This window comes from Equus przewalskii, chromosome 18 (genome assembly GCF_037783145.1).
Source record: "Equus przewalskii isolate Varuska chromosome 18, EquPr2, whole genome shotgun sequence".
Classification (NCBI taxonomy): Eukaryota; Metazoa; Chordata; class Mammalia; order Perissodactyla; family Equidae; genus Equus; species Equus przewalskii.
This window is the reverse complement of record NC_091848.1, coordinates 60111600-60121266: the sequence shown is the minus strand read 5'-3', so window position 1 is coordinate 60121266 and position 9667 is coordinate 60111600.

Here is a 9667-nt window from a genome sequence, read left to right as displayed (position 1 = left end):
AATGCAGGGATTTATTGGGTTCCTTTGTTAATATTACAGCAATAATGACTCTAATTTACTTGCTATTAGCCAGAACAGAAAGTTCTTTATTAGTCTAACTTACATTTAAGTGCAATGAGATAAATATAGCTGTTTATTCTAAGGAGTGTCTTCATATAATTCCACAGAAACTAGAAGATTTATAGTACTCACTAGAAAATCTATTTTTATAATTTTTATTCATGCCATTTCTTTTAAAACATTTTATTCATGCCAATCTTTTAAAACATTAAAAAAGAAGACTATCCTGCCATTTCCAACAATATGGATGAAACTGGGGGGGCATGATGCTAAGTGAAATAAGCCAGAGACAGAAAGACAAATACTGCATAGTATCACTTATATGTGGAAACTAAAACAAAAAAATGTAGAGAAGTGGTTGCCAGGGGCTGGTATGTGGGAGAAATAGGGAGAAGTTGGTAAAAGGGTACGAACTTTCAGCTATAAGACGAGAAAGGACTGAGGATCTAATATAAAATATCTTGACCATAGTTGATAACACTGTATTGTATAATTGAAATTTGCTAAGAGAGTAGAACTTAAATGCTATCAAACACACAAAAAGAAGATAGATATGTGAGGTGATGGATGTGTTAATTAAATCAATGGGGGAATCCTTTCACAACGTACACATACATCAAATCATCATATGGTACACCTTAAATATCTTCCAATTTTATTTCTCAATCCTACCTCGTAAAAAAAGAATTTAAATAAATAAATAACATGCATAAATATATTTAACACAAATGAATTTTATATGTGTATTTGGAGGCCATACAATGCAGCAGTTAGGAGCAGAGGCTTTGGAAACACTGTCTAAAGTATTACCATCTGCTGTATTTGAAGTGTGTGGGAGCTCAGGTTGAATCATTACCCCACGAAGCATTGGAATCCTGAATCTGCCACTTCCTAGTTTTCTAGTCCTGGCATACAGCTTAGCCTCTCTATTCCTCAGGATTTTGTCAGACACAGGAAGAGGATGGTAACAATGCCCATATCATAGGGCTATTTTGGGGAGTAATGAATTGATAGAGATAAAATGACTGGAACAAATAATGGCAAGTGGTAATTACTCAATAAATGTTAGCTGTTTTTTCAATTAATATGAATATTATTATTACAGGATAGCTTTTTTAGAAGCAGCTAAAATAGATTTGACTTCACAAAGGTGGAATATGTGAGGACCTAGTGAAGGATTTGCAGCCAGGCATAACTACCCCAAGATGCATCTTGAAATTTTACCACAAAAACTTGTCCCTCTGGCTTTGAAGTCTCTTTAGTTTTATATATCCTTAATAACATGCTGTGGATAAAACAACCTAAGAAATTATCAGCTATTCCTTTGCAGGGATGAACTGAACAACCAACCAAATCCATCATGTGTGTGGGGCACGACAGGCTTATTGGGTGCCTTGAGGCAAGCACTCTGAGAGGTGAGGGAGCCGAAGACAGAGCCCATCCCCCTTTTAGCTTTCATCTGAAGTTTGCAGGGTGGGTCGAGGTTCCCTGAGGTTATGTACTTTTCCAAGTGAGTCTGCATTGTTCAAAGTACCAACAATGCAAGTTCACGTTAGATTCTCCTTCAGTCCTCATTGGTGACAGACCCACAGGCTCCATTACACTTAGAAGTGCTGAGTGACTATTAACCAAGCAATAATTTCATTAATTTCCTGGCGTCATTTGCTCACAGAGCTCTTGACATGGATTTCTTAGATAGCCCTTCAGTTTGCATCTGAGCAAAGAAATGATGAGTAGGAGTGTTGGTTCTAAAGCAGGACGTAAAACTCACAGGTCCACTTTGTTTTTCTTCACAAAGACCTACTTCAGTCATGGCAAAGTCCTTTCCTATTGCTGAAGTACAATAACAGACATTTAATTTGATCAAATATTCCAGTATTTCACTCTGTCTGTATGGATTAACCCACTTCGATTATGCCAGTCTTCCCTGGAGAAGCCAGTCTCCTGGATATAAAACTTAAAAACTCTAGTTGCTTTTTATCTGTTGCTCGTGGTAAACTCACAATATTTTTAACTGAACTTATTTTTTGCAACAAGCACATACTCTGGGGCCATGACTACCTCCCTGGCATCAAAAGCTTAAGTAACAAGTAATAGTGATTGAGCTGCAGAAGCAGAAAATGAGCATAGAGCCGCTAAAGTATTAACATAAGCTGCAGGGAAGGAACTGTACGTGTTCAAGTTGAAGACTTGTGTCATGGCTCACAACAGACGGACAAATCCGATTACATTTTCCTTGAAAGCAGCAGGGGTCACACAGAGTCTGATATTGGAAAGAGGCTGCGGTTTTGGAGAAAATAAACCAGCTCAAGAAATTGAAGACATTAACCAGGAAAGGAGAGAACAGATTTCACTTCTAGCTTATAAAAGATTGTTTTCGTATTTAAGCAATTAATGAAAGGAAAATAATTAAAAGAATTTTACCAAAATAAGGCAAAGGTGAAGAACACGTCTGTTTGATTATTTTTGGCTAGGATGGGAATCGTATCACAGTCACCTTTAAAAATTCCTTTCTGCTCATCTGAAAGAAGTTTACGCAACTAAATAAAATACTTCCAAAGTAGAGCAACTTATAAAGTAAAAATTCTTCATGGGCATTTTAAAATACAATCTATTAACAGTTAATGTTAGCACCAACACAAATAAATAACCAAGCTTTGATATTTAAATTTTGGATATTCTTCACAGTAATTGGTTACTTATTTATTTCCCCTTTCACACACTCACCCTGTAGATGCTGTAAACAGCTTCTCTGACTCTATAGCAACTGAACTCTGCTTTCCTAGTGCCTCCATCTCGTGGGCATAACCAGTAAGAAGCTCAGCCTTCATCTTCCCTACTATGTTTATTTTTCCTTAAAAGGATATCATACAAGGGTTATGTTCCCTTTTAAAAGTTTTCTTTCACTACTGTAAGACTGAATTTTGTCCCCTTCAAGTTTATACATTGAAACCCTAACCCCCAATGTGGCTGCATTTGCAGACAGGCCACTAAGGAGGGTACATAAGGTTAAATGGGGTCATGAGGGTGGCCCTACTCCTGTAGAACGGTGTCCTTATAAGAAGAGGAAGAGACACCAGGGAACTCTCTTTCTCTCCCGACTTGGAGACAGAGGAAAGACCATGTGAGAACACAGTGAGAAGGCGATCATCTGTGAGACAGAAAGAGAGGCCACTCCGGAAACCAACCCTGCTGGTACCTTGATCTTAGACTTTGAGCCTCCAGATCTCTGAGAAAATGGATTTGTGTTGTTTAAACCACTCAGGCTGTGGCATCCTGTTTCGGTAGCCTGAGCAGACTAACACTACTTACAGCCAAGTCAACTTCAAGAACCACGTTTAAACGCCCCTGTATACCCTCTTGAAATCTTTTCTATCCTCCATAATCGGCCAGTTTTCACAAAAAATTTATTTTTCCTTCTTCTCTCTCTCTTTTTTACTCATCTACTATATTAACCTGGTTTTCTTACTATATTTGTCAATTAAAGGTACTATATTAACCTGGTTTTCTTACTATATTTGTCAATTAAAGGAGGAAAAACTAATTATGTAATATGATCAAAGATATTCTGTTTGTATAGCCATCATCATGATAACCAAGTGACCCCTTAACTTGCTGTAACGGCACGCTGTTACCTGTTATAACTCAAGTGCCTTGGAGCAATTGTCATTCTGCAGGAACACAAGGTAGAGGACTCAATATCGACAAAATCAATTGCAATCATTATTAAAGCAAATGGAAAATCTTCATTTTCAATATGAGGGACAATAAATCAAACCTAATTTAAATATTAGTTTATCATTTCTCCAACAATCTCATTAATCCTATTAGCGTAATAGTAGAAAATCAGAAATTCGTTAACTCTTGGGTCAAGGATGTTGTGCGGTGCAAAAAAGAATTAAATTAAATGTCGTCACTCAACAACTCTAATCCTGATTGTCTTCCACTTCACAGTCATTTTTTACTTTCTGGTGGGAGATTAAAAAAACATATTGAGCATAAGAGAAGCACATCTGAAGTGAAAACTGTAAAAGTGGGGAACTAGAGAGAAAAGTAATGTCATGCTCCCGAGTGTTCACACATGTAAACCAGTGGGAGAACGACAGATTCCAGAAGCAGCAGTGGCTACTGACGCCCCCACATGCACTCCTATATTTAAAATTACTTGTGCTCTTTTTCTAAGAAATACCATATTGTGGGTCCCAAGCACTATTTTTATTTTTGGCTGTAATTGGGACTAAACCACTCACCTGCTCCTGAGGTGTGATCGCAGCAGAGCCTCCCCATCCCACTGTCCCTGACGCAGCCTCTCAGAAGAATTGCTGTCTTCTGAACTAGATGCTGATGCTTCTTCAGCACATGCACATCTTCTGATGTTCGCGTGGTCAGCCACCCCGCTATGGCACTCCATGGTGGACATTGGTAATAGAGGTAAATATTGGCAACTTATTGTATGGAATTTCAGTTCTGAGTTTTTGAATAAATATGCATGTTTCTCTTTACTTATTGTCAGCCCACTGATAACTCATGGCTATTCTCAAATAAAAGTGAGCAAACAATAAAATAAACAATTAAAATGTTAAGCCACAGATTTTCTTTTATAAAAGCAAACCAATGTAACAGGCACTCAGACTACGTCTGTGCACACACGGCAGTATGGCACAGCTCCCTCCCACACGTTCTTGACATGTACACTTACTTAAGGCTGATTTTCTGCCTTTCCCACTGACCCCAGGAACTGGCCCAAATGGCTTCATGAATCTCATATTTTATGTGTTGGGACACGTCACAACCGACTGCTACACCAAGTGGGAGAAGACACAGAAGGGGGCACACTTTTACCAAACCTCCCGCCGCCCGCAAGGAGTTCGCCATCTCCAGCCTTTGTCGAGTGGCCTTGGTCACAGCAGGATCTGTGCACGCTGTGCTGAGCATGGGGGCAGCAATGGTGCTCTGGAAGGGGTCAGAGAGACAGGTTCCTCCTGCTGGGCTTCGGGTTTTGATTTGTTTTGTTGTTTTTCTGGGAGGGATTTGCCCTGAGCTAACATCTGTTGCCAACCTTCCTCTCTTTTTTTGTTTCCTCCTCAAAGCCCTGTACATGGTCGTATTCTCCAGTTGTCCTTCTAGTTCTTCTACGTGAGTCACAGCCACAGCACGGCACCTGACAGATGGGTGGTGTGGTTCTGCACCTGGGAACTGAACCCAGGCTGCCCAGGCAGTGAGTGTGCCGAACTTTACCACTGGGCCGCCAGGGCCGGCTCTGTGGGTCTTCCACTTTAACCCCTGATGGAGTGAGGCCCTGCGCTCCCTGCACCTGCACTTCACACACTGCTGGGGGACCAGGACAGGAGCTGGAGGCTCATGTGACCCACTCTGATTTAGTTTAAGGCACCTCTGAACAGTAATAGTAATGACAATAATAATTGTAATAGGAATAACATTAAAAGTGAAAAGTCTGTTGAACTCTGGGCCCTGGGTCCACAGGACTAGACTAGCGCTGCCATGGATAATGGGAGAAACATGAGCATCTTGTTAATAAGTGACATTGCATTTTTGACTGACAGCAAATGGATTCTTTATGGTGAAATTCAATTAAAAAATAGGATACAGTATTCCCTCACGAGAGATTCATTCCAAGACTCCAGTGGGTGCCTGAAACTGTGGATAGTACCGGACCCAAGATATACTGTTTTTCCTACCCATACAGACCTATGATAACGTTCAATTTGTAAATTAGGCACAATAAGAAATTAACAACAACAATAATAAAATAGAACAATTATAGCAACATATTATAATAAAAGTTACCACAGACCCTGGCAACCTCAGCACGTGGTTTTTTTCTTTCTTTCTTTATTAAATAGGGAACTTACACATTTTCACCTAAAGGAAGCACTTTATGGCTCCTCTTTGTTGTATCCGAATTGCCAGCATCACCACTTTTGTGCTTTGCGGCCATTATGAATTACAATAAGGCTATAAGGCTGACCTGAGTACAAGCCCTGAGATACCGCAACAGTCGATGTGATAACCGAGAGGCTACTAAGTGACTAATGGGCGGGTGGCATCTACAGCGTGGATCCGCTGGACAAGGGACGATGCACAGCCTGGGCAGGACCAAGCCCATGGCCTGAGATTTCATCACACTGCTCAGAATGACGCACATTTTAAAACTTATGAGTTGTTCATTTCTGGAATTTTTCATTAAACATTTTTGAACTGTGATTCACCACAAGTAGCTGAAACCACAGAAGGCAAAACAGTGGAAAAGGGGAGACTAGTGTAACAAAAAATAGGATGTTTCTTTGTGTATATCTTTCTAAATTGGTTTTTGCCGAAAGACATTTTGTCCTTTCAAGTGTTTGTAAAACTTATTTTAAATTCAAAAAAGAAAATTCGTGTATCACAAATTTAAATACTTGTTCTCTTTCATTTTTAAATTTTTCTTCTTTGAGAAACATAATTGCAGGGACGTTAGGTCATCTTTTCATGTTCATACACTTGTTTCTCTATATTTATTTTCATTCTGTTCTATATTGCTCTTCAATTTTGCTGTTATTGTTTAGGTTTCTCATACTGTGCTTTTATCAGTACCTATATCTCCCCTTTATCCCTTCAAATTTTTCCTTCATTTTGTAGTATTTTAATTATTCCTTCCACATCTTTTCTGCACTCTTAGACGGTCATCTTCTCTTCTTTTCTCTTAAATCTTACATCTCTTCTTTGAAATTTTAGACATCAAAGAATAGATAGTAATTATTTTCATTGGCTCAGTAGCAATATTTGGGGAGGGGTGAACCTAGTTCTGTAGGATTTGCATTTTCTGGTCTCTGTTTTTCCTCTGTTTTTGTATGCATATTTTTCTTGTTTTTACTTAATTGCTCTTCTTAGAAGTAGATGAGAAATTTTGGTTTCTAAAGAGTGATTTAGAGTGAGTTGCTTGTACGTCAACACATAGAATAGCATTCAAAGCTATATTACTATTCCCCACAGTTTACTTCTTTAAGTGGGTTTGTTTAACTGTTGCATCTCACTATCTAATGGAGAAAGAAGCTGTGAGACTTTCAAAATACAAATTTCTTTTGTGCCTCATAGCCGCTGAGAAAGGTTAAGTCATGCGATGTGGTTTGATAAATGTGTGATTACGTCTGGATCTGGGGAGGCCCCGCCGTTGGCCTTGACATTGGTTTTCGCTGTTACAAATAAGGAGTCAGGATTTCACATCTGTGGGAGGACTATTCAGCTTTGACGTGTACTTTTCTGAGCCTTTTTATCATCTGAAGTTGTGGATGTTTTTTTCAGTTTCTTACTCTTGATGTCTTTGTTTGGTTTCACTGCTTTCTTGAAACTTTTTTTTAAACCCATTTTGTGGTTGTGGTTTTTGTTTTCTGAAATAGAGTTTGCAATTTTCTTTCTCATTCTCCCAGTGTTTTGGGTTTATATTTGAAAGCAGAAATGAAAAATGCTGACATTATTCCACAGTCTTCTCACTCTTGTCCTCATTTTTTTTTTCTTAAAACATCTTTAAGTATATTAAAACAGAGGCTGGCCTGGTAGCATAGTGGTTAAGTTCATGAGTTCTGCTTTGACACCCAGAGTTAGCCACTTCGGATCCTGGGCACCAACATATACGCCACTCATCAGGCCATGCTGAGCCAGCATCTCACATAGAAGAAGTAGAATGACTTACAACTAAGATATATAACTATGTACTGGGGCTGTGGGGAGAAAAAAAGAGAGGAAGATTGGCAACAGATATTAGCTCAGGGCCAATCTTCCTCACCAAAAAAAAAAAGAACACTTTAAAAAAATATATTAAAACAAAAATCCTTGTATTCTTAAGGGGCTATCTTAATTAATGCTTCTTACATTTGAGAAGTTTGCACCCAAGGTTCTGAGGAAAGTCTTGAAGTAAGAAATATTTGTTGCTTGCTCATTCATGTCCATCATTTTCTGGGTTTTTAATATGATGGGCCCTCTGAAAAAGTGACATAAGTGTGTGTATGAATCTAGATCCAGAAAGAACTCATTCATTGAAGAGTGACCAGGAGAAATTTCAGATAACACTAAATATTACTAATAATTTAAACATACAATATCAGCACTCATTTTATAGTAAAGCACATCTTTTATTTGAATAAGATGCTGAGATAATTAGATTTCAGATATGCATAAATAATCTGAAATTCTATTTTAACTCTTCAATACTGATTCTCATTAATTCCTTTAGGATTCTATTTTTTATTATATTATGTTATAATAATATTATATGTTAGGGTATGTTAGATTAAAATAATAGAATAAATTTCAAATTCCACATATTTTATAATTTTCAAAACATGAATTTTTGGAGTTGGTATCAGACGTCTTCTCCTAATCTTCTTCCTCACACACAGGATAAGGCAAGTGCAGCGTCGGGCTGGCCTGGCTCCCTTCAGTGTCTTCTGCGTCTCTCCTTGCTTAGTGATTCTCCCATCCACATTGCTCTCTGTATTCACAGTGATGCTCAGTGGTCATCAAACCTTCCATGAGGCGCTGGATAAGCTCTGAGAAACATCTACTTAATAATTTAAGCTGAATTTCTTTTGTTTGCAAGATTTTGAACTCATAAAATATGAAAATAGCTCAATTGGTTTTACACTTTTAAACTAACCATCTTTAAATATCATGTTTACATATATATTTGAAATAAGTAAACACTGCTCTTACACTTGTACTGTGAATAAATTTTAAAACCAGGAAATTTTAAATAATATTATGCTGATCATGAAAACAGTAGAAATGTGGACTCTGAATATGATAAAATGTCTACATACAATATATGCATATGCATATACTTGCTTATCAAAATATTATTCGTTATGTAATTTTTCAAAATATATGTAAACTATGCATTAAATTGTGGTAAATATGTGAATTTAGGATTAAATTACTCTTTACATACAAATTTCAGAGGATAAAATATAAAATTATGTATCAGTTGCAGAAAACATACATTAACTTAAAATGCAGTAAAATTTATTACATCACTAAGGATAGTGACCTTAGAAATAAATTTTGAAAAACTATTTCTTGCTTTATCTGTCCAGATATACACCAATACTATAAGTTAATTTACTATTTTACTAATTGTGAACTCCCATATAGTACAAATAATGAATTTGTGGTTGAATAGAAAGCTGAACTGAAATAATATTTGTGAAATATTTGGGTTTTTTTCCACTCTCCACTTAAGTTAAAACATCCACTCTTCTCTATATATTAAAACAGATGGACAGGCAAAAAATATTAGTTAGGAGTATGGTATACCAAATAGATACTCTAGTATAACACCACAAAGTGTGGTATTCTATTTGTTTCATGTATAGTATACATGAAACAAATAGAAAATAAAAAACTGTGTAATGAAATCATAAAATTTGTAATAAAATACTTTCTGTTTAGAGAACATCAAAGTGAAAAATAAACATTCAAAATTACCTTTGGTCATGCCTGTCATTTTTCTTTAATGTTACTTAATTGTTTTTTAAAATTTCCTTTAGTTCTATTTAATTTCATCACTAATATTCAGTAATCCTTAAATCCAACAAAATTTGTATACATCTCT